This window comes from Dermacentor andersoni, chromosome 1, assembly GCF_023375885.2.
Source record: "Dermacentor andersoni chromosome 1, qqDerAnde1_hic_scaffold, whole genome shotgun sequence".
Classification (NCBI taxonomy): Eukaryota; Metazoa; Arthropoda; class Arachnida; order Ixodida; family Ixodidae; genus Dermacentor; species Dermacentor andersoni.
The window spans coordinates 216,092,502-216,112,800 of record NC_092814.1 but is presented as its reverse complement, the minus strand read 5'-3'; the positions used below and the strand labels follow the sequence as shown (position 1 = coordinate 216,112,800).

General features: G+C 45.2%; 1 long non-coding RNA gene across 1 annotated transcript in view; it reads right to left on the bottom strand.

Annotated features, from left to right (window-relative positions):
* LOC129380945 (uncharacterized) overlaps positions 1 to 16,116 on the bottom strand; it is a 36,015-nt gene extending 19,899 nt beyond the window's left edge. The window contains exon 1 of the long non-coding RNA XR_011895714.1: positions 16,026 to 16,116. This is a non-coding gene — a long non-coding RNA (uncharacterized lncRNA). The remainder of the gene's footprint in view (positions 1 to 16,025) is intronic.
* Positions 16,117 to 20,299: the final 4,183 nt, after the last annotated feature.

The window sequence follows — 20,299 nt, the reverse complement described above, 5'->3', positions numbered from 1 at the left end:
GAAAGTCCTTGTTCCGGATTGACCATGGATTTAAGCAAACTGAAAAAGCCAGAGTTGTTATAACTACGTGAAGAGCTGGGAATTGAGGTCGGGAAAAGTCAGAGAAAGTCCCAGCTTATTGAGGCGATTGAGAAATGCGGGGCTCTTGAGGGCGAAATTTCAGAAGCATCGGAAGAGATAAAGAAACGAGCTGAGAAAGCTGAACAAAAAGCTGCAGAATCAAGACAGAGGGCTCACGAAATAAGGCTAAAAATACTAGACGTGCAGCGCGATCTGGCCAGGCAATCAGCAAAGATCTAAATAAAAGACGTTCAGGTGAAACTGGAGTAAAAATAAGGGATCTCATGCCTTCGTACAAGGTAAACGATGACATGGGATTGTTTCTCGTTATTGTTGAACGAACCTGCGAGAAAAACGGTTTCGCACTAGAAAGCTGGCCGCAACAGATTCTGACCGTTCTTCCTAGCGAAGCAACCGAAATAATTGCAAGGCTAACGAGAGACGACGCAGATGACTGTCAGAAAGTAAAACCTGCGTTGCTAAGGAAATATCGACTCTCAGCGGAGGCTTTCCGTCGTCGTTTTCGGGAGACAGCTAGAACGCCGGGTGAGTCTTTTCAAGATTTCACTCATAAGCTGAAAGCTAATTTAATTGAGTGGCTAAAAGGGGCAAGATGCGTTTGGTTGTCACGACATGTTTGTTGAGTTAATCTGCTTGGAGCAGTTCTATCACTCCTTGAGCGAAGAGATGCACCTGTGGATTCAAAATAGGTCGGGAGAAAATGGCTTGGAACATGCGGCAGTACTAGCAGACGAATTCGCTGCACGTCGCGAATCCGAAAAAAAAAAACGCGTCAGGCCATTCACTAAATTCAGTAAAGAGGAAAACAGGCACCCCATTCAACACGAAAAGGCTGGAGGAGGGATAAAAGACTTGCAGCCCGATAATTCAGGAGAGAATAACACCGCAGTAAAAGACGAAAGAAAAACAGAAAAAGTGTTTGAGGCTATAAAGCCGGTCGTCTGTTTCCGTTGCCAGGAGCCTGGACACGTTGCAATTGGCTATCGGAAGCCTAGAATAGTTTTTTTTCCTTTTGTGAAAGCCGACGATGACAACTTGACCCTCTTAGAACCCTACCTTCGCGACCTAGTAGTGAATTTAATGCCGTGTAAGCTACTTAGGCACTCAGCTGTGACAATGGAGATGGTCCACTCTGCGTTTGTGAAAACTGAGGATTTCACCAGGAAATATGCATGAATCCGGCAGACAGTCGAGAAGAGTGTTTGCTTGCCCATAGCCATGGTAAAGATTGAAGATCCATTTGGACTATTGCTGGCTGAAGTAGCAGTATCGCCAAATCTGTCGAAACACTGTCCCTTCTTATTTTCAAATCACTCGGACATGACGGTGAAGAAAAAGAGCGTGAGTTTTGGCGACCATACGGTCCAAGCTCTCACGCGTTCGAAGGCTCAAGAGATCGCATCGGTGTTAAATCACGCCAACGAAGCCAGAACTATGCCTCGTGAGAGACAGGAAGCACAGCACATCGCTAGTGAAATCAGTGAAAAAAGCGATAGCGAGGAGGCATCCGAGTCAGTGAGGGTACCGCAGCAAGAGCTAGCAGAAGAATTAGAGATTAATTTGGTACTGACACATTCGGAAAGCTCTTTAGACCTACTGAAGGTTACTGAAGAAGGAATCGCGAAGGAAAAAGAGAGCGATTACGTCGCGAAAGTAGAAACAAGGACTATCCCGGAGGTCGTTCCTTGCGGAGACGAGGCCAGTTTAAACAGCCTCAAAAGTTTCAAAGAGGCGCTGAAAAACTCCCTCGTACCTCCGCACTTGGGCAACTTTCCGGAATCGTCAAAAGGAGAGGAGAATGCCAGGGCGGTCCAGCAAGGTGGGAACCCGACGCTTAGGAACTTCAGAAGCCCATTAGGTCACCGCCTGGCATGGCAAAAATTGGTTAAAAAGCGCAAGATCAAGCGAGCCAAGTATTCGGCTCAGCGAAGGATAGAGCAAGTCGCCACACTACAGCCCCCAAGACAAAGGAACAGGCCATCACGCAGAACTTCAAAGGGCTCGTTGTGGCGAGTGGGAAAACGAAGGCGTCACCTAAAACAAATCAGAACGCGTCTCTGCGAGTAGGGGTGCGGCTGAAAGGTGTAACTGGGTGGATATCGGCGTGTACAAACAGGACCAGTCAGACTGTCCCTGCAGTAGAATGCACCGCGAGAGTGAGGGAAAAGTACGTAAAGGCAAGGCGCAGAAGACCAGGACTTAGGAAGAAACACAAACGACAAGTCCTAAGTCCTGGTCCTGGTCCTGGTCCTAAGTCCTAAGTCCTAAGTCCTGGTCCTAAATCCTAAGTCCTGGTCTTCTGCGCCTTGCCTTTACGTACTTCAAGCATGAACCAACTAGCCCAAGCAAGAGTTTTACTTGAGGGAAAAGGGAGGCTGGCAATTCCTCCGGCGTTTACGGCCTCCTTTTCAGGGACGAAAAAGCTAGCCGCGGGCACACAAAGTGGCAGACGACGATAGAGGGCAGCGTATACCTGGCGCCCTTTGTTGCCTTCGGCGAGGCCGGAAGGTCTTCAGACCAATAGATTGTCCAATTGTCCAATAGACGCATCCATAAGCTTCTTGTCTGTTGTAAAGGTCCTCTTTTCGTTCTTTGCTTTTCATCGAAGTAGTTTTGTTTGTCCGTTTTGAATTTATGATTAACGCCATTATTGCTGGGTTTAAATACGTTCTCAGTCTCTCAACAACAGTGGCTTTCTCGGAAAAAGGAAAACAAAAACGTTAGAGATTAGGCTGGTTGAAATGCGCACTGAAGTCTAGTTTTCTCTTTTGTTAGTTTTCAGGAATCTTGTACGAGGGCTACATGTACGATTCTGATAGGGTTTTATGTGGAGAACGTGTGAACTTGGCAGTTCTCGTGGTTGGTTGGGTGCTGTGTGTTGTGCCTTGGGCTTGGCGTGGTTTATTTCCTGAAGCTGTTACCAGACAGGCTTCGGAGTGATCGGCGAAACGAAGCAGAGGCACGAGGTCTACCGGTGTTTTCGAAGTGCTTGGATACTGCAGCCCCTTCCAGACCTCCTCTGGCGGTGGACTGTCTGTTATGATCGACCTGTCAAGAGCGAGATACATTCAGGTGTAGTTTTCCATGACAAGATTATTTGCCTCGTGCCAGAAAAGGCTGTTACTTTAAGTCTGGACCTCGACCTCTCAAGTGTGAGAAGCGTTCAAACGGGCGTCGTCATGTCAACATAACTGCCCTATTCTCAGAAGCGGTGTCACCCTTTCATTCCCCGAGCCGACACGAAGGGATTGATGAAGACACGACAAACCGAAGGGTGGGAGGCCGTCAACGACAGAGCCTGACGAATGCACTAATGCTTCCACAGGTTCCCCACCCGAGAAGACGTCGGCAACCACAAGACCGCAAGGGGTAATTAAGGTCATCTTGGCCCCCGTATGATTAACCTGTCAACTGCTGACCCGAGCTGACACAAAAGGATGGACGAAGAGAAGACAAACTGATGGTCAGGAGCTAAAGGGCAGAAGCTGACGAAATCACTAATACTTCCACAGGCTCCCGAAGAAGACGTCGATGACCACAAGACCGCAAGGTGTTATTTAAGGCCGTCCTCGCCCCCGTGATAATCAGAACCGCTCGAGACTCGGATGAAAGTCACATCCCTGTACCAATGAAGCGAATACACTCTTTTCTACTTTTTTTCATCATCACGATGCCCGGCTTCGTCGTCGTTTCCTGATTCTTGCGGTGAAGACCCACCTCACCAAGTCGAGATCCTATCAACCTGAAGTCGACAACCTGATTTCTTCAGATTTTGCCGGCATGATTACTGCAGCAGCAGAGCTGTTGAGTTTTACCGACCCATCTGTGTAGATTTATTACCGCAATCTGTCCGCTTTGTAAATGTGTTCCAAAGTTACTTGCTTCGAAGCTTGCAACGGCGCTCCAGCTTTCTTTCTGATGCCCGGAATTGACAATTGCACTGGCGTTGGTGCAGACGCCCAATGGGTCTGATAATAGTGTAGCAGGCATGCATTGTGAGGGCAAGTAGGACTGGTGTCTTACAATACTTTTGACAAATATAGAATGTAGCCTCTTTGCTGGCAAGCAAGAATGCGTGAGTGAATCCGAGTAAGGTGTCGGAGGTGTGCTCTCGGGGCGTTTTTAGCAAAGTAGACTGTCAAAGGAGCGTCTCTGGCGATGATCACTGCCGCAATCGATGAAGTAGTTTTTGGGAGACCAAGACAAGTTCCGAGTGCTTGGGCTTGCAAACTCTGGAGTTTGGGGATATTTGTAGCGCAAATATTTACTAGTACAGGTAAGCTGTACCACAGTGAGCCTAAAAATAGTGCTTTATATTTGAAACATTGAAGGTACAGTTGCGCCCCAGAACTTACCAACGAGAAACGTGAGAAGGTCCACAATGGTAGCCACGGGCTTTCTCATGAACGAGATTTGAGCGCTCCAAGACAAGTCTCTATCAATGATGACACCAAGTAATCGATGCGTCGTCTGTGTGGTACATTTTGGTCATTGATCCGCAAGGCATAAGCGGCTATCGCTTTGCGAGTAAAAGCAACGAGTGCGCACTTCTCCTGTGAAAGCTCCATGCCTTGCCTTCTTAGGTATGTTGACACGGCCGTTGAAGCCTTTTGAAGTCGTGCGCGGACTTGGACACCTGTCACTCCTGAAGCCCATATGCAAATGTCATCTGCTTATACAGAGAGCTGTACGGTTTGTGGTAACGAATCGGCGAGACCAATGAGCATCAGGTTAAAAAGCGTAGGGCTGAGTACTCCGCCTTGCGGTACACCACGACTGGTGTAGCCAGACGGCGTTGGTCCGTCTTCAGCTAAAATAAAGAAAGATCTCCCATTCAAATAGCTGCGTATCCAGCGGAAGACGTGTCTACAGATCCCTACAGATTCTAAGGGGGCCAGAATTGCATCATGGTCTACATTGTCATGCGTACCTTTAACATCAAGGAATAGGGCCGCAGCGATTCGTTTCAGATGTTTCTGGTGTTGTACATACGTTACAAGATCCATAAAGCTATCTATTGATGAGCATCCACGTCGAAAGCCACTCATTACCCCTGGATAGACGTTGTAAAATTTCAAGTACCATTCTAGCCGTGTAAGGATCATTCTCTCCATTACCTTGCCGACGCTGCTGGCCAGTGCTATTGGACGGTAAGATGAGAATTCCAATGGAGATTTGCCAGGCTTAAGAAGTGTAACAAGGCGACTGGATTGCAACGTCGCAGGGACCAAGCCGTCAGGCCATGATGTGTTGTATAGGCCAAGAAGTGCATGTCTGGCCTCTTGACGAAGGTTTGCAAGCGCAGTGTATGTGATGCCATCGGGTCCTAGTGACGAAGATCACCTGCACCCGGCTAGTGCTGCCTCCACTTCATCGATAGAGAAAGGAGCAAGGGGGGACAATTGGAATAGGTGTACAAGGCTGGAACGTCGGGCCCGCGAGCCTTGCGCAGCAATTTTCGGCTGCGTCGACCCCCCGGCGACCTGGATGTAGAACTAGAGATTTAAATGGATGGCACTGTTGAAGAGCTGTTCCAAGTCCACGGACTGTTCTCCAGACAACCGACAGAGATTTACGCGGAACTAGGGACGCACAAAAATATTTCCAGCGTTGATTTTGCAGCACAACATTGCGACGCTGAATTTTCTTTTGAATGCGTCTGGCCTCTCTAAGTCGGAGACCGATTTAGTCCGTCCGATGTATTTCTCTAATGACCAAAATGAACGCATAGCATCCTGCATGGCGTTGGCGATCTGAATTTCCAGTGTGGGCGAAAAGCCTTTGTGGCATGCGCCTTCCTTAAGTGATTTAAACACGAACCAATCGATTGTTTGTTGAAAATTTGATGAAATTCATTTGGTTAGCCCTTTTATCTTCAAGTAGGTAGGAATGTGGTCGCTTCCGTGAGTTTCTATATCTGCGAACCAATGGACGAAGCGAGTGAAAGGTCGCATGACAAAAGCTAACTCTAAACAACTGCTGTACGTACGCCGCGCACAAATGTGGAACTGCTATCGTTTAGACAGCAAAGCTGATGATCGCAGGCAAAGGAAATGAGGTTTCTTCCTTTGGAATTTACCTTGATACTTCCCCAAAGTGAATTATGCGCGCTAAAGCCCCCAACAACAATCCATGGACCAGGAGTTGTATCTAAAATGTCACTCAGTCTCGGTCTATCGAAAAGACTTGATGGAGAGTGGTAAGCGCCCACTAGAGTAAACGCAAATTTGTGTTTTTTCTTGCTCGAACAGACATGTCGATTACTGTCATGAGACCGTACTGGATGAAGATATGTCAGTTCGCACCGTATTTACATGATCATCTTGCTAATGTCATTAAAATCAATGACACATAAGGTTCATATCCTGAGAGCCGAACGAGTTTCTGTAGGTTCGGTTCACAGACAACAATAATGGGGAATTGATTGCCGAAAACCTATTGGCGGAAATATGCATTACGGCATTTCAGTCCACGGGCATTTCATTGCATTATGGACGCGTCCTTGAGTGGTCTGAAGAATAGGTGATGCGGTAGAGCCATTGTGCTTACTATTCGAGGCTCGCAAGAACCAGATCCAGACCGTCGAGCACTTGCAGTGCACTCTTAGCAGATGGCGTCTGCATGTCATTTCTCATCACGCGAATGACTTTCATTAGAGACTTGATTATTTCGATTACTTGCTGGTCTTGGCCTTGCACACAATCTGTGCCGTCATTGGTGCGTCGGTAGTCCACCGTCGATTTTTGTTCTGCTGGAGGATTTGATGCCGGAATTGCAGGCCAGGCATTTGCAGTAGACGCACGTACTGCGTCACCAGACACCGTGTTGTAAGTGCGGTTAGTCGCCTCGGGAGCACCAGCTGCAGGAAGTAGCGTCTTTCTTACGATGGTATCAGTATTTTTAGCAGCCGAAGATCGTTTACGTCTTGCACGACGCCGTCGCACTTTGGCCGGTGGCCTCTCCGTGCGTCGAGTTGCCTCTCACCATTTGTTCGAGGACTTTGAGCTCTGGTCTCGGGCAGTCTTTCGACGATGCTTCGTGGGCACTAGAGCAATTGGCACATTTTAAGTCAGTCGCTCGGCGAGCATTCGCGCTGTGCTGCTCAGAGCTTTTTGGGCACGCAGTCGAATTTTCGTATATACCGCTGACATGGCCAATCTTCAAACAATTGCGGCACTGAAGTGGTCTAGAAACGAAAGGTCGCACTGGATGACGAAAAAATCCAACTTTCACGTGTGAAGGCATGCTTCCTCTCTTGAAGGCTATCTTCAAGCAACGTGATTCTCCTAGGCGACGGATTTCAATAATAGTACATCCGCTGGAGGGGGGGGGGATTTAATCAAAATAGGCAGGTCCTTGTCGTTGTTTCACTCATCGACATCATAAATGACTCCTGATAAAATATCGCTGTCCTGTGGTATTTATGTTGCATACATTTATCATGCCCAGCACTTTGACTGGGCACAATATATCCAGCGCTGCTCTGTCTTGGCATCGACTGAGAAGATATTCTTCCAGGTGTTAATTCTCACATGCGTAATCTCACTCGGAACAAGATCCTCTAGTGTGACAGATATGGCGTGTCTGCTTAGCCGCATCAGGTCGTCGGTGGGCGTCTCGGCCAAGGAGAGGATGGTATGAGCCGTGTCATCGTTCTTCGCCATCGCTGTCGTCCTTGTTGAAGATGAGGAAGCAGTAACGATTCTCTTATTTCATTTTTGCCTGACAACTGCCAAGTAGTCACCGTCGTCCGACACATATTCTGAAGCAGAGTAGTTTAGCATAATGTCCTCGTTGCCTATGTTGCTCATGAGGTGGTTGCGCTTCCTCGGAGCGCTTGATGCTGTGACATCTGCCTCGCCCGGACACATACCTGATTCCGTTTCCATCGCAGACGGTATCAGGAGCGGCGCCTCCCGAATACACACAAAAATACTCGTAAAATTAGAGCAGTAGAAAGCGAGGTTCCGCACAAGAGCAATTTCTTCGTCGTCCGAAACTTCCTCCAGCTTTCTTTACTACATATACAGGGTGTCCCAACTAACGGTAGCCAAGCGATTAAAAGGGGAAAAAACTTAAAGGAACACGGGAAAAGATACGATATTAAGGCCCATGGTGTTTGGTTGTCAGCGCTCTGATGACCGAACACCGTAGGTCTTATAATCTTATCTTGCACTGGGATCTTTTCATCTTTTTTATTCCTTGAACCCCTTGGCTAACGTTAGCTGGGACACACATTACAGCTGTTCTCATTGTTGCGTTTCCTGTGGCTCAAAGCATAAAACACGTTATTCACACGTGTTTCATGTAAGCAAGCAGGAGCAGTCTCCGGCTTGTTGACCTAACCATTATTTGTGATATATTATTTGCGACACCGATTTTGTCGGTCTTATCGGCAGACGCTCTCTTTAATTATTAAAACATCCCTGTTGCAATAGTGCTCATTGAAGATTCAACATAGTGGTTTCTTTTTCTGTTCCAACAGCCGGAATGCGAAGAACTGCTATGTAGGTACGAGCTGCTACGCCTTACTCGTGAAGCGCGGAAAACATGAAGCTACAGAAGAAAGCACAGTTAAAGATGTCAGCAGAGAAAGATTAAAAAATTAAATATGTGGAAGGGCCAAGGCAGTATTGATACTATTCACTTGGCGTTCATCACCCAGCAGCTAATTTGGCTACAAGAAATTATATATAACAAGAAGCGAAGCCTTACAACGAATAAATAATGTAGTGACGCATAATAACGTTTTCCGCACTCTTAAAAAATGTTAGTACGAATTTTGTAACTGCAAAAAAAAGTTGGCAACTGCAGAAGTTACTGCGCCTCACCGACAGCTACTAACTTTTTACTAGCTATTTTCTAACTCCAGAGCACTATATGTGCAATCGAGGTAAGTTAGTATTGGCTACTACCTCATCTTTCCCGTTGTGTTGCAGGTGATGGTAGCTTCTGTGCAATCTATAAATGGACTGTAGTTTCGCTTCTTTCTATCTTTTTTATTAACACTTATGTGCTACCTCGTTGCGTACATTCGCAGACACATTAACTTGTACAGATTTATGACGACAACTTTATTTATTTATGAAAGTATATAGGTACTTAGCCGCACAAATTGTGGTCACCAAAACTGTGGCTACAAGTATGTTTGTAGAAACTTACGTTATTTCGCGTAGTAACCTCTTCATTGCGTTGTCCGATAGTTTCTATCTATAAATGTGTTAATTTCTGTACAATGCATAGCCAATCACCCGCACACTAATGACAGTTATGTGCCATAAATAATGGTTTATTGAATACAATGAGCCTGGCGAATGCGGTCCAAGTTTCTGTTTTACCTGTGCATGCTTAAATGGGAAGCGACCTAATTTATATAGCCTAGAAGCTCCTCTAATATACACAAGGCTGTCGCAGGCGCACTTTTGATAATGGTAATTGAGGTGCGTACATAACGCTTGCAAGGTTTTGGAGCCGGTACATGAGCCCCATTAGTAATATTTCCTACCTTTTCGAGCTAGTAACTCTTATTAATGCTACCGTTATCAACTGCACTTACGAATATTGTTGTAACATATGTGACAGCCAGTAACCTATAGTTAGTAACTACCACAACCTTTTTGTAAGCGCGCGGTACAAAAGAAGAACGGCAATGAGAGATGGCTGCTTGGGTTTTGATAAACGTTAGACATCTTTAGCTGGCTACGATGGAGAAATTGCGTATCCCGCCGCTCTAGTTGCCTCAGCACTGCCCTTCTGCAGTGAGGAGCCTGCATTGCTATTGGCAAAGACTCGCACTGGGCTTCCCAGTTTTTGGAACTTATCGTAGGGATCGAGACCAGTTTTTATTATGCATGCGAGAAACGAACCGTGTTCTCAGTTTGCTAGGTGCATGCATGCGGTTCAGTGAGCTGCGCACATTTTTCAAGGTCTTGCATTTTGTAGAACAAAAAAAAAAAAAGAGATGATGATTAGCCACACAAAGCATACACTTCAGTCGTGATTTGTGAGCCTGGAATCACCAGATCTCCTGTTATAGCTAATATAAGGTATCGGATGTAATATAAGGCATCGGAGACAGCGAATTAAAAATCATGCTTGGAAAAAAGATTGCCGAGCTGAGCGACTCTCGCATACGCATTTGAATGCGCCGCCTGTCTGCCCTAAAAACGGGTGGGCTTCCAGTATACGACGGGTGCTTGTGCTTACTCCCGCTAATACGACTACCCCTGATAGGCCCTATCCACGCACACAGCATGAGAATATGCGCCTGCGCTCTGTGTGGGTCATTCATTGGAATGTGATGCGTCCTGAGCACGCAAATGCTGTAGTTCTAAAGAAAACTGTGCTGCTTTTTTTTTCATTCAGGTGTGCACGCATAGGTGAGGACGTGTTTTCTGCTTTCCAGTGGTATAATTTTAAAGCGTATATAAACTAACAATACCATGAGGCAAATGCAGCGCAAAGCGCCGAAGTGTGGGAAGAAAGTGTGGTCAACGAGAACAAGTACTAACACAGGCGCTGACAACCAACTAAATTATATCAGCCAAAGAATGTATAATAGGAACATAGAATGTAGGAGGGTTATGGAACACGGTATCGCAGGCACGTGGCAATATGGGCAGGTCAGCTATCCAAGCAAAGCTTTCGTTGCCTCTCCCCCGCAGTTTATGGTTCATCGTTTCCTCCCTGCAGATATATATATATATATATATATATATATATATATATATATATATATATATATATATATATTTGTGGATATACGAATATCGGTGATTCCACGCCAAATGTCCCAACCTTGGCGCTCGACCATCAGCGATTTCTTTGAAAACAATTTGAGGACCGTCTATTTAACGCAAGAAATGTTTCTGAAAAACATTTTTGCGAAAAAAAATTTTCAGTTGCGCTAGGAACATGTGAAGTTTTTTAGAAAGCTCGAAAGTATAAGTCGTAAAACGCATTGTCAAAAAATTGTCTCTTCATAAATTAGGCGAGCGCATGATTTTCCCTTGATAATGAAGATAAGCTTTTCAATTAAAAAAGGTGTTGTCGATCTTTAAGTTTCCGCGAGTTTTTTAAACGGCACTAAATATGCAAAATTTGGTGCATATTGAGATTTTTTTTTGCAGAAAGATAACTTTTACCGAAAGGTTATATTTCATAGTAACTAATTGCCAGCAAGTTGTACAGTAAGTGAAAAATAATTTGGGACTGTCCTGTACAGCTGGACACAAAGTTGCAAAAAAGTTAGTTTTAGCCTACGTTTAGTCGTAAATTTAGCATTGAGGTGGTCGGGGTAAAAATACGCTAAATAGTGTATTTATTAGAAACATTCATTGTCTAGAAACTGAGAGACTCTTATCAAATTACTTTTTGTTTTAAGCAAGAAAAACATTTTTGAATTTGTGTTATACCGGTCTCAGTGCTTGCACGTGTTTCCCCTTCGTAGGAAAGCGTCCTAGCGGTAAGTAGAGCTTGCGTGGACGCAAAGTTTTCTGAGTCAATGGAGGAACATCTAGACAGGATGATCAGCTCCTAAAGTTTTTCTTGAGTGCTTTATTAGAAATTATTAGCCTAGCCAATAAAAAACGCGAGCCCCAATAGAGCGCATTTAACCGGATGTCGCCGTACACCGACAACCTGCATAGCGTCGTCACGCGGCATCGGAAAGTTACGCCGGTGAGTACACAGTGCCGTTAGGTACACTAAGATTTAGAAATGGGCGAAACATTTGGGAATATGAAAACAATGTGTTGCTTTATTACGGCAAATATGTAGTAGCAAATATTAGCCAGCACAATCGTGTTTTAGCGACCATGTTGGCAATGATGTTAGAGGAGTGATGTCGACTCGTCATTAAATGTATTGGCATGCTTAAGTTCAAACTACTGCATTTAAAGAGAGGATGGAAAGAAATAAATACGTTTAGTTGCTCGCCCTCTTTGTCTTTCTTGTTGTTAAATGTGAAATTCAAACCGAATGAGGCAGTCCGCTGACTTTTGTGAAGCGCAGGATTTAACATCCAGTCTGCGATAACTGGACACAAAATGGGAAGGCTCGTTCGAGCTATCGACTGTAAAAAGGTTGCGCCTCGAATCAGCGGTTCTGCAGCTCGCCGGAGCAGATGGGCGCCAAGTTCGAACTTGCATTGTTACGAAGCGCCGGAAGTGTGTGCTGCCGACGTGCGTCAGAACAAAGCCTGCGAAACTTCTGTAGCAGTTTTAGTGAAGCAGACGCGCTTCTGTTTTTTTTTCCGTGGCATGTTGAAGAAGACGACAAAGACCCGCGCCGTGATTGCTTGAGTGTATATGTTGCTGGCTGACGCTCACCCTCACAGACCCAACAGAACTTTCAAGCTTACACACCACACTCCAAAGTTACCTTTTTTCGCGAACAATATGTTCTGCGAAAAAGACAAGGCGGAAAAATATTATCTCCCTTTTCAGAGACCGAGAGCAGCAGCGAAAGCTTCGTGAACGCGGTTGCTATGGCAATGTTGACATCTGGGCTACCCGTCCCAGTGCTCCTTTGCGAAAAACAGCACGTGACTTCCGCCACACACACTCCTATACGTTCTTGCTGGTCGGGGCCTGTTCTGGGTTTCCTTCCTCCATGTAGGATGCAATAAACGTGTGCGAAATGAATAGCATGCGTTTTTATTCCTGTGTTCTGACATATGAAAGAATGAGTGCGACCACTCTAAACACGCTTATACAAAAAAGGCTATTAAGCACAACCGCGAAGAAAAGTATCTGATGCCCTTATTATTCTATAATGCAAAAGTGGCACAGTCAAAACTGTAATCCTCTAGGCGAATCTGGATGAGTCTTTCCACGCTTCAGCATATAGTCTGACTTCTCTGGCAGATATCACCAATAAAACTTCTGATGTCTTACTAGAGCCAATATAAAAATACATTGTAGCTGTACGTACCGGAAATATTTGCGCTCGAAATCTCCCTCCTTTTATTTAAAGCAATTATTCTGGCCTTTTAATGCCCAAGAGACGTCATTCTTACCTTATTCTGAACATTGCTGCAAGAAGACCACCAGGGGAAATGCAAGCATTGAAACATACTAGGTCTTGTGTGGAAAAATATGCGTCTGAGGAGCATAGGAGCGCGTTTTAGGATTATAGCCACAACCTTTATACAGTCAATCACTCGAACGAGCCTTCCCATTTCTCTCTTCAGTTATCGCAGACTGGATGTTAAATCCTGCGCTTCAGAAAGGTCAGCGGACTGCCTCATTCGGTCTGAATTTAACATTTAAGAACAAGAAAGACAAAGAGGGCGAGCAACTTAACGTATTTATTTCTTTCCATCATCTTTTTAAATGTAGTAGTTTGAACTTAAGCATGCCAAAACATTTAATGAAGAGTCGACATCACTCCTCTAACATTATTGCCAACATGGTCGCTAAAACACGATTGTGTTGGCTGATATTCACTACATATTTGCCGTAATAAATTAACAGATTGTTTTCTTATTCACAAATTCTTCGCCCATTTCTAAATCCTAGTGTACCTAACAACACTCTGTACTCACCGGCATAACTTTCCGATGCCGCGTGACGACGCTATGCAGGCTGTCGGTGTACGGCGACATCCGGTTAAATGCGCTCTATTGGGGCTCGCGTTTTTTATTTTTATTGGCTAGGCTAATAATTTCTAATAAAGCACTCAAGTAAAAACTTGAGGAGCTGATTATCTTGTCTAGATGTTCCTCCATCGACTCAGGAAATTTTGCGTCCACGCAAGTTCTACTTACCGCTAGGACGCTTTCCTATGAAGGGGAAACACGTGCAAGCACTGAGACCGGCAAAACACAAATCCAAAAATGTTTTTCTTGCTTAAAACAAAAAGTAATTTGATAAGAGTTTCTCAGTTTGTAGACAATGAATGTTTCTAATAAATACACTATTTAGCGTATTTTTACTCCGACCACCTCACTGCTAAATGTACAACTAAACATAGGCTAAAACTAATTTTTTTGCAACTTTGTCGCCAGCTGTACCGGCCATTTCACGTTATACTAGTCCCAGATTATTCTTCCCTTACAGTACAACTTGCTGGAAATTAGTTACTATGAAATATAACCTTTCCGTAAAAGTTATCTTTCTGCAAAAAAATTCTCAATATGCACCAAATTTTGCATATTTAGTGCCGTATAAAAAACTCACGGAAACGTAAAGATCGACAACACCTTTTTTAAGTGAAAAGCTTATCTTCATTATCAAGGGAAAATCATGCGCTCGCCTAATTTATGAAGAGAGAATTTTTTGACAATGCGTTTTACGACTCATATTTTTGAGCTCTCTAAAAAACTTCACATGTTCTTAGCGTTGCTGAACATTTTTTTCACAAAAATGTTTTATACAAAGATTTCTTGGTTCAAATAGATGGTCCTAAATTTTTCTCAAAGAAATCGCTCTCAGTCGAGCGCCAAGGTTGGGACAGTTGGCGTGGAATGACCCATATATACGAGGCTTGCATTTGGTACCAGTGCAAGTATCAGCAAACGGTCTTATGCGTTGAAGCCCTGTAATGCTGACCACCAATGTAGTTCGAGTAAAAGCACGTCTGTTCTGCGTAATAAATAATGAATTCCTACGTAAAGCCTAAACACATAATGTCGGCTCACGCGCATGTCCAACGTACACCGGCCCCTTAAGAGGAAGCTCTAACACGGCCCAAACTCTAATGCCACCTACTCAAACAAATTTAAAACGCAGAACCTGTTTTCTGAGATAACCGCTGGGCTGATTTTGATGAAGTTCATTGCATTTAAGAGAGAACATTAAATTCTAGTGACTATCGGAAGCGGAATTTTGATGTACGGCCTGTACTTTTTAAAGGACGCTTTCAGAAATTGGTAGGTTAAAAAACATAGAAGCGCGAAGTTTACAAATCCGTAGCTCTGCACAATGAACAGATATCGCAGTTCTGTAAACTGCATCCGCTAGAACATCCAAAGCAGACAATTTTATTATATCAACTGATATCTTACATCAGTTTGTTACATTCTTTACAAGAGCTTTGCAAAAGTCCTACACATATATTACTGGTCCATTTGAGAACTAGGTATAATACACCAATTTTGTCTGCTTTAGATGTACTATTAGTTGCAATTGACAGAATTGCGATATCGTCTTTCATTGCTGAGTTGCAATGTTGTAAACTTGGCAGACTCTCTTCTGAAAATTTGCAATATTCAACAATTCTTATTAAAAAAATTCTCGGCCCAAATAAAGACTTCGCTACCAACAGTCACTAGATGCCAACGCTTTCTTTTAATTGCAACAAACCTTATCAATTTTGGTGCAGTGGTCGCCGAGAAAAATTAATTCTCCTTTCCAATGTATATATATAGGAGCCTCCGAGATAAAGTTTCCTTTTAATGGACTAGCGCATCACATTCAGCAGCTTCTTTAACTTTATTTTCTAAGATATAACCATTAAATGGGTGTCACTGGGTGTGTGTGTGTCTATTCTTGGCGAATCCTCCAGAATGTGTATGTGCCACTTTGACGCAAAGAGTATAGAAGCCTCAAGTGTATTTACATGTATGTGCTTGACAGCTGCTCATGTACTTTTAACTACGCCCCCTACATAGAACCCCTTCCATTTTTCCTTTCCCCCTCAGAAAGTAACCATCGAAAGCAGTGGCTTGCATAGGAAATAAAATATTTTTGCGCTGCTTACCCATGGCAGTCAATGAAAGTTTATTTTTCTTCATTTCAAAGGCAGCGCACTTGTTACGGTATGGACTAAGACTAAATTACACATACACAAGCGCCGAACTGCAACTCTATCTTTCCTGAAGAACAAGATGTGCTCATATCTTCATGATACTCAAGCTCTAAGCTACCTTGGAGCTGCAAAAACATGCGTTTCATATTGCCCCCAACATTACCGGAATTTTCAAATATCAAAATTTCACTCACCGCTTTGGCATGTGTTCTTTTTTCTTACCAAGGGAGCAACTCCGACACCTTCATGGTGCAAGGACTCTCGAAACGAAACACACGCATCCCTTACTTGTCCCCCAAAAGGTCCCTCAGTGCGAGTATGTAGCTCTGCGCGATCTGAAGTGTTTCGTACTTGGACAGTTTGCGATCGCTCACAGAAGGAACTACTTTACGCAGCTCGTCGAAGGCGCTGTTAAGCTTGTGCATTCGGCGACGCTCTCGAACATTGGCCGCCGTTCGCCCGTGCTGGTTGGTGGTTCGTTTTTTCGGACTGCTTACTTTTTCCACACTCGTTGAAGTTTCGCTCTGCGTAGGTGACCAAGCCAGCGGGGCTCCATTCGACGTTGCTTCGGCCTGGAGTGCAGCTGGTTGCCGAACCGCGGGTAGTGATTCGTGGTTGATTCTCATGGGAAGGGCAGCGTTGAAGCGGAAAGACGTGCCTGTTGCATCAGTCCAAGTCTCTTGGTGCCTTGACGCGGGTGGCTGGGTCCGTGCTGTAGGGTTTCTGCTGATATGACGAAGCAGTAGAGTTGTGTTCTCTTGGTGTCTCTTGTCTCCGGCTTCGGCAAGGTCTTTGTATGGTGCGGCAGTCCACAATGTGCTGTTACGATGCAGACGCCTGTTTCCGGAACTTCCCTGCCAAAGTCCTTCTGAACGGTGCTCGAATGTATCAGCTTGTTGGTAAATAGAACTTGACATCGCGGTATTTCATGATCACTTTCTCGGCTGCCACGAAAGAAAAAGATCCTTCGTACGCGGACTTTGACTACTTCTCTGCCATGGGAACTTGGTATGCTTAGGTTCTGGCTGAATGAAAGTATAAGTTACAGTTCACCTTCTATCGAATATGCTATCTGTACTTTGGCGACTGATTCGACAAAGACCTATGCTCGCCGTTCTTTCGTCCTCATGCGGGAAAAACTGCGTCACGCGCAAGGTGCGAGGACCAAGTAGTCTCAAGACAGGAGCGCTCTCCCGGTTCGTTCCCCGGCACTTCGCGCATCAGGAGCGAAACGAGCCCGAGACACGGTGCGGTGACGCCGACATCTGCAGCGTGAGCGAAACTCTACGTAATGCCCCTTCTGAGACGGGTCACGGCTGTTGAGCGTCTAATTCCTGCCCCTTCACATGAACGCAAGGAATCGTCGGCTCGCTGGCCGGGCGGCCCGAAGGAGGGGGTGGAGATTACGCCTTCGCCGCCGTCATGCATCGGCGACCTGACGGCAAGTGCGAGCAAAAGTCGAATCGTCCCCTCCCCTCCCTCGCGAGTGCAGGCACCGCCGCGCGTGCCACGTCCATGGCTCCCGGTCGCGAGACCCGCGACTTGTTATGTACCTGCTCGGTGCGTTGCCCTTTCCGCGGACCCAACAAACTGGGCGATCTCACGTACTTTTGTTAAAGCGACGCAATCATATGGGTCTACACGCACACGCTTGATCCGCACCCATCCAGCTCGAGTTTTTTGTTGCTTTCTGACATGTGACTAGAGGTTACATCGACACAACTCTAACGGCTTCTACGTACCACCGCCTGCTTTTCCTGTGATTTTTTTCAAGGTTGCCATGGTCGCTAAGCCACACTATCAAAACAAAATATTGATTCGCATTTTTAAATTATTCCTGCGAAGCCTTTTTTTTTTTTACATAAATAAAGATTCATCTCATGAGCCGCATAAAGGAGCAGCACGCTCTGTAAGGAGATGTTTGGCACACTTCAACTTGATCCTATCATCTCGCACTATTTCCTTGCGCGGCTGCTATCGCAGTCTCAGCCAAGTGTCTTGCAGTAAGCCCCCATTCGCAACACTAGCCCCCGTCTGAAACGGTCTGGCCCTCTAGTCCGGGGATCCGTCGGGTGATGTATTGCGTGATGATGTATCCGCGAGCCATTTCTGGCAAGTCGGATAGAGGTGGAGCAAGGTGGCCTCCCATTGTGCCGTGGAGCTGTTTGGTGTTGTGCTTTTGATATTGGGCTTGGGCTTGTGTGTGACCATCGCATGGACGCGGCTTTTTCTGCTGCTTGAAATTATTATGAACTTCTGGAGCAAGCAAAACCATCGAAGCACTGCGCAAAACTGAAACGACAAAACGTGAGAGCACGGATGGAGCGGGGCAGGGTGGGAACGAAACCTCTTGCACACACGTCGTCATCAAGGGTGAGTTCACTTTTTCTAAAAATGAAATTGAAGTGGACAAGTAGCATTTTCTTCCGTCTTACAGTGCAATTCAATTATTCTTTTGTTATCACTGGTGAGTACTAGCGACACAATTGTAATGAGGCAATACGATGTCATCGGGCTAGTAGAATGTCTCGATAGAGTCTCAAATACCGCCCTATGTTTACCTTAATTTCTCGCTTACTAAAGCATTCTTCTCGAAAATATCAATGTCTTAGCCTCTTTTGAGGATTAATCTATCCCTTTAACCTGATTTAATATTTGCCTTTAATCTCCTTTTCAGCATGACACAATAACGGTGCACTGGATATACCTGGTGAGGACATTATAATTGTCACAGACTTCTAACAACTAGTTGTTAAGGGTACTACTGTCAAACAAATCCCAATAGAATGCCCATGTTGACAACGTTTCTTTGACTTAAACACTACCTTCTTCCTAGCATTTAATAATACAGCATGGATTAAACGTAGTTACAGTACACGTTCGGTAAAAGTATTTTGGAAGCATTTAGTGCGAAGAAAGAGAGAGATAAAATTTGAGACGGAAAGCTAGGCAGGTTAACCAGAGTGTAAAGCAACATGTCAAAGGAAACTTTCGAGACGCCAGCTTTTGTGACTGACCGAATCCAGACCACTCGAACGCGTTGTGCCATGCAAGCATGGTTCTCGCTGGGTCGTCCAGTGGGAGTAAACTGAACAGGATGATCTCCTCTAGTGGACGTGCTGACAGTTTTACATAGAAGGCAACAATAAGTCATATAAGGTGTCCAAGATCACACCATATGAGTTAGAGAGAGAAAGCTAGTAGAGGAAAGGCAGGGACGTCAACCAGACGAGGGTCCAGTTTGCTACCCTACACTGGGGGTAAGGGAAAGAGGGAATAGAAAAGGAAAAGAAGAAGAGAGTGAGCCATGAGTGCACGTGGGAGGACGCACTGGGACACTATAAGCGGGCTCTTAAACCGGTGCACTTCAAGTAGTGTACTATAGTGCACTAATCGCGTTTTGTGCCAGTGACGGGATGGGTGTGGCCACGGTCCGAGTATTTTTGACTCGGAGAATGGTCTCGGGTCCAGTCAGTTTAAAATTGTCGTGAGAGAGAGAGGCGTTGTACGTCGTAGCGAGGACAGATACACAATAGCTGCTCGATGGTTTCCTTGTACCTACAGGAGTCGCACATTGGGCTATCGGCCATTCCCATAGAGATATTTCTTATGTAAACCACCTAGGAGGGGTGATAAGAATTCCTTCCTCCGGCAGGCATGTTCGCCTTGAGGGGAATTGCATTAAGTCTGTTTGAAGGCGTTAGTTAGGTGAGTCTAGGGATGAATGTATAACGGTAAACTACAGATGAGGTTACTTACAGACCTTAATTACATATAAAATTACGCGCACTAACTTCTAATGTCGGGACGCGTCGAGGAGAGGTCGGCAAGAGCATAGGAAAGTTTGTTTTTGAAGTGTCAGACCTGTCTGAATCGGCACCGTTAAGGAAGTGCAGGTGCACAGTTTAACAAGTTAGAAAAAAATTTAAATAAACTGTAGAGTTCAACGTCCTGAAACCTAACATTAGGGACGCCGTAGTGGCGTGCTCTGGATTAATTTTGACCCCCTGTGATACTTTAATATGCATCCACAGCCGGTCCACGAGCCTTTTTCGCATCCCGCCCCCATCGGAACGCGGCCGCCGTGGCCGGGATCGAACCCGCGACCTAGTGCTTATTAGCACAATGCTATAGTCACTGAGCCACCACAACGGGTAGAATAACAAAATGACGCGTTGCAGGAAAATGTATTATCTCAGGTGACTTCTGAGGTAAAGTGGCATAATTAAGAATAATACACGAAATGAAAAAGAAGAGAAAGGGCGTGGGAGCGCTGAGACATGAATGAAATGCAAAGAGCGATTTGTATTATGCGTTATCACATGAGGGTGCGCTATATGCATGGAGCTGCCTATACGCGTGGTAAATTAACGGATTCACAGATCCAGGCGATGACACATGAGCAAATGATCCACAATCCTGTAGGAGCAAGAAGGGGTGTGGTGCAGTATTTTAAACCATCGCTACA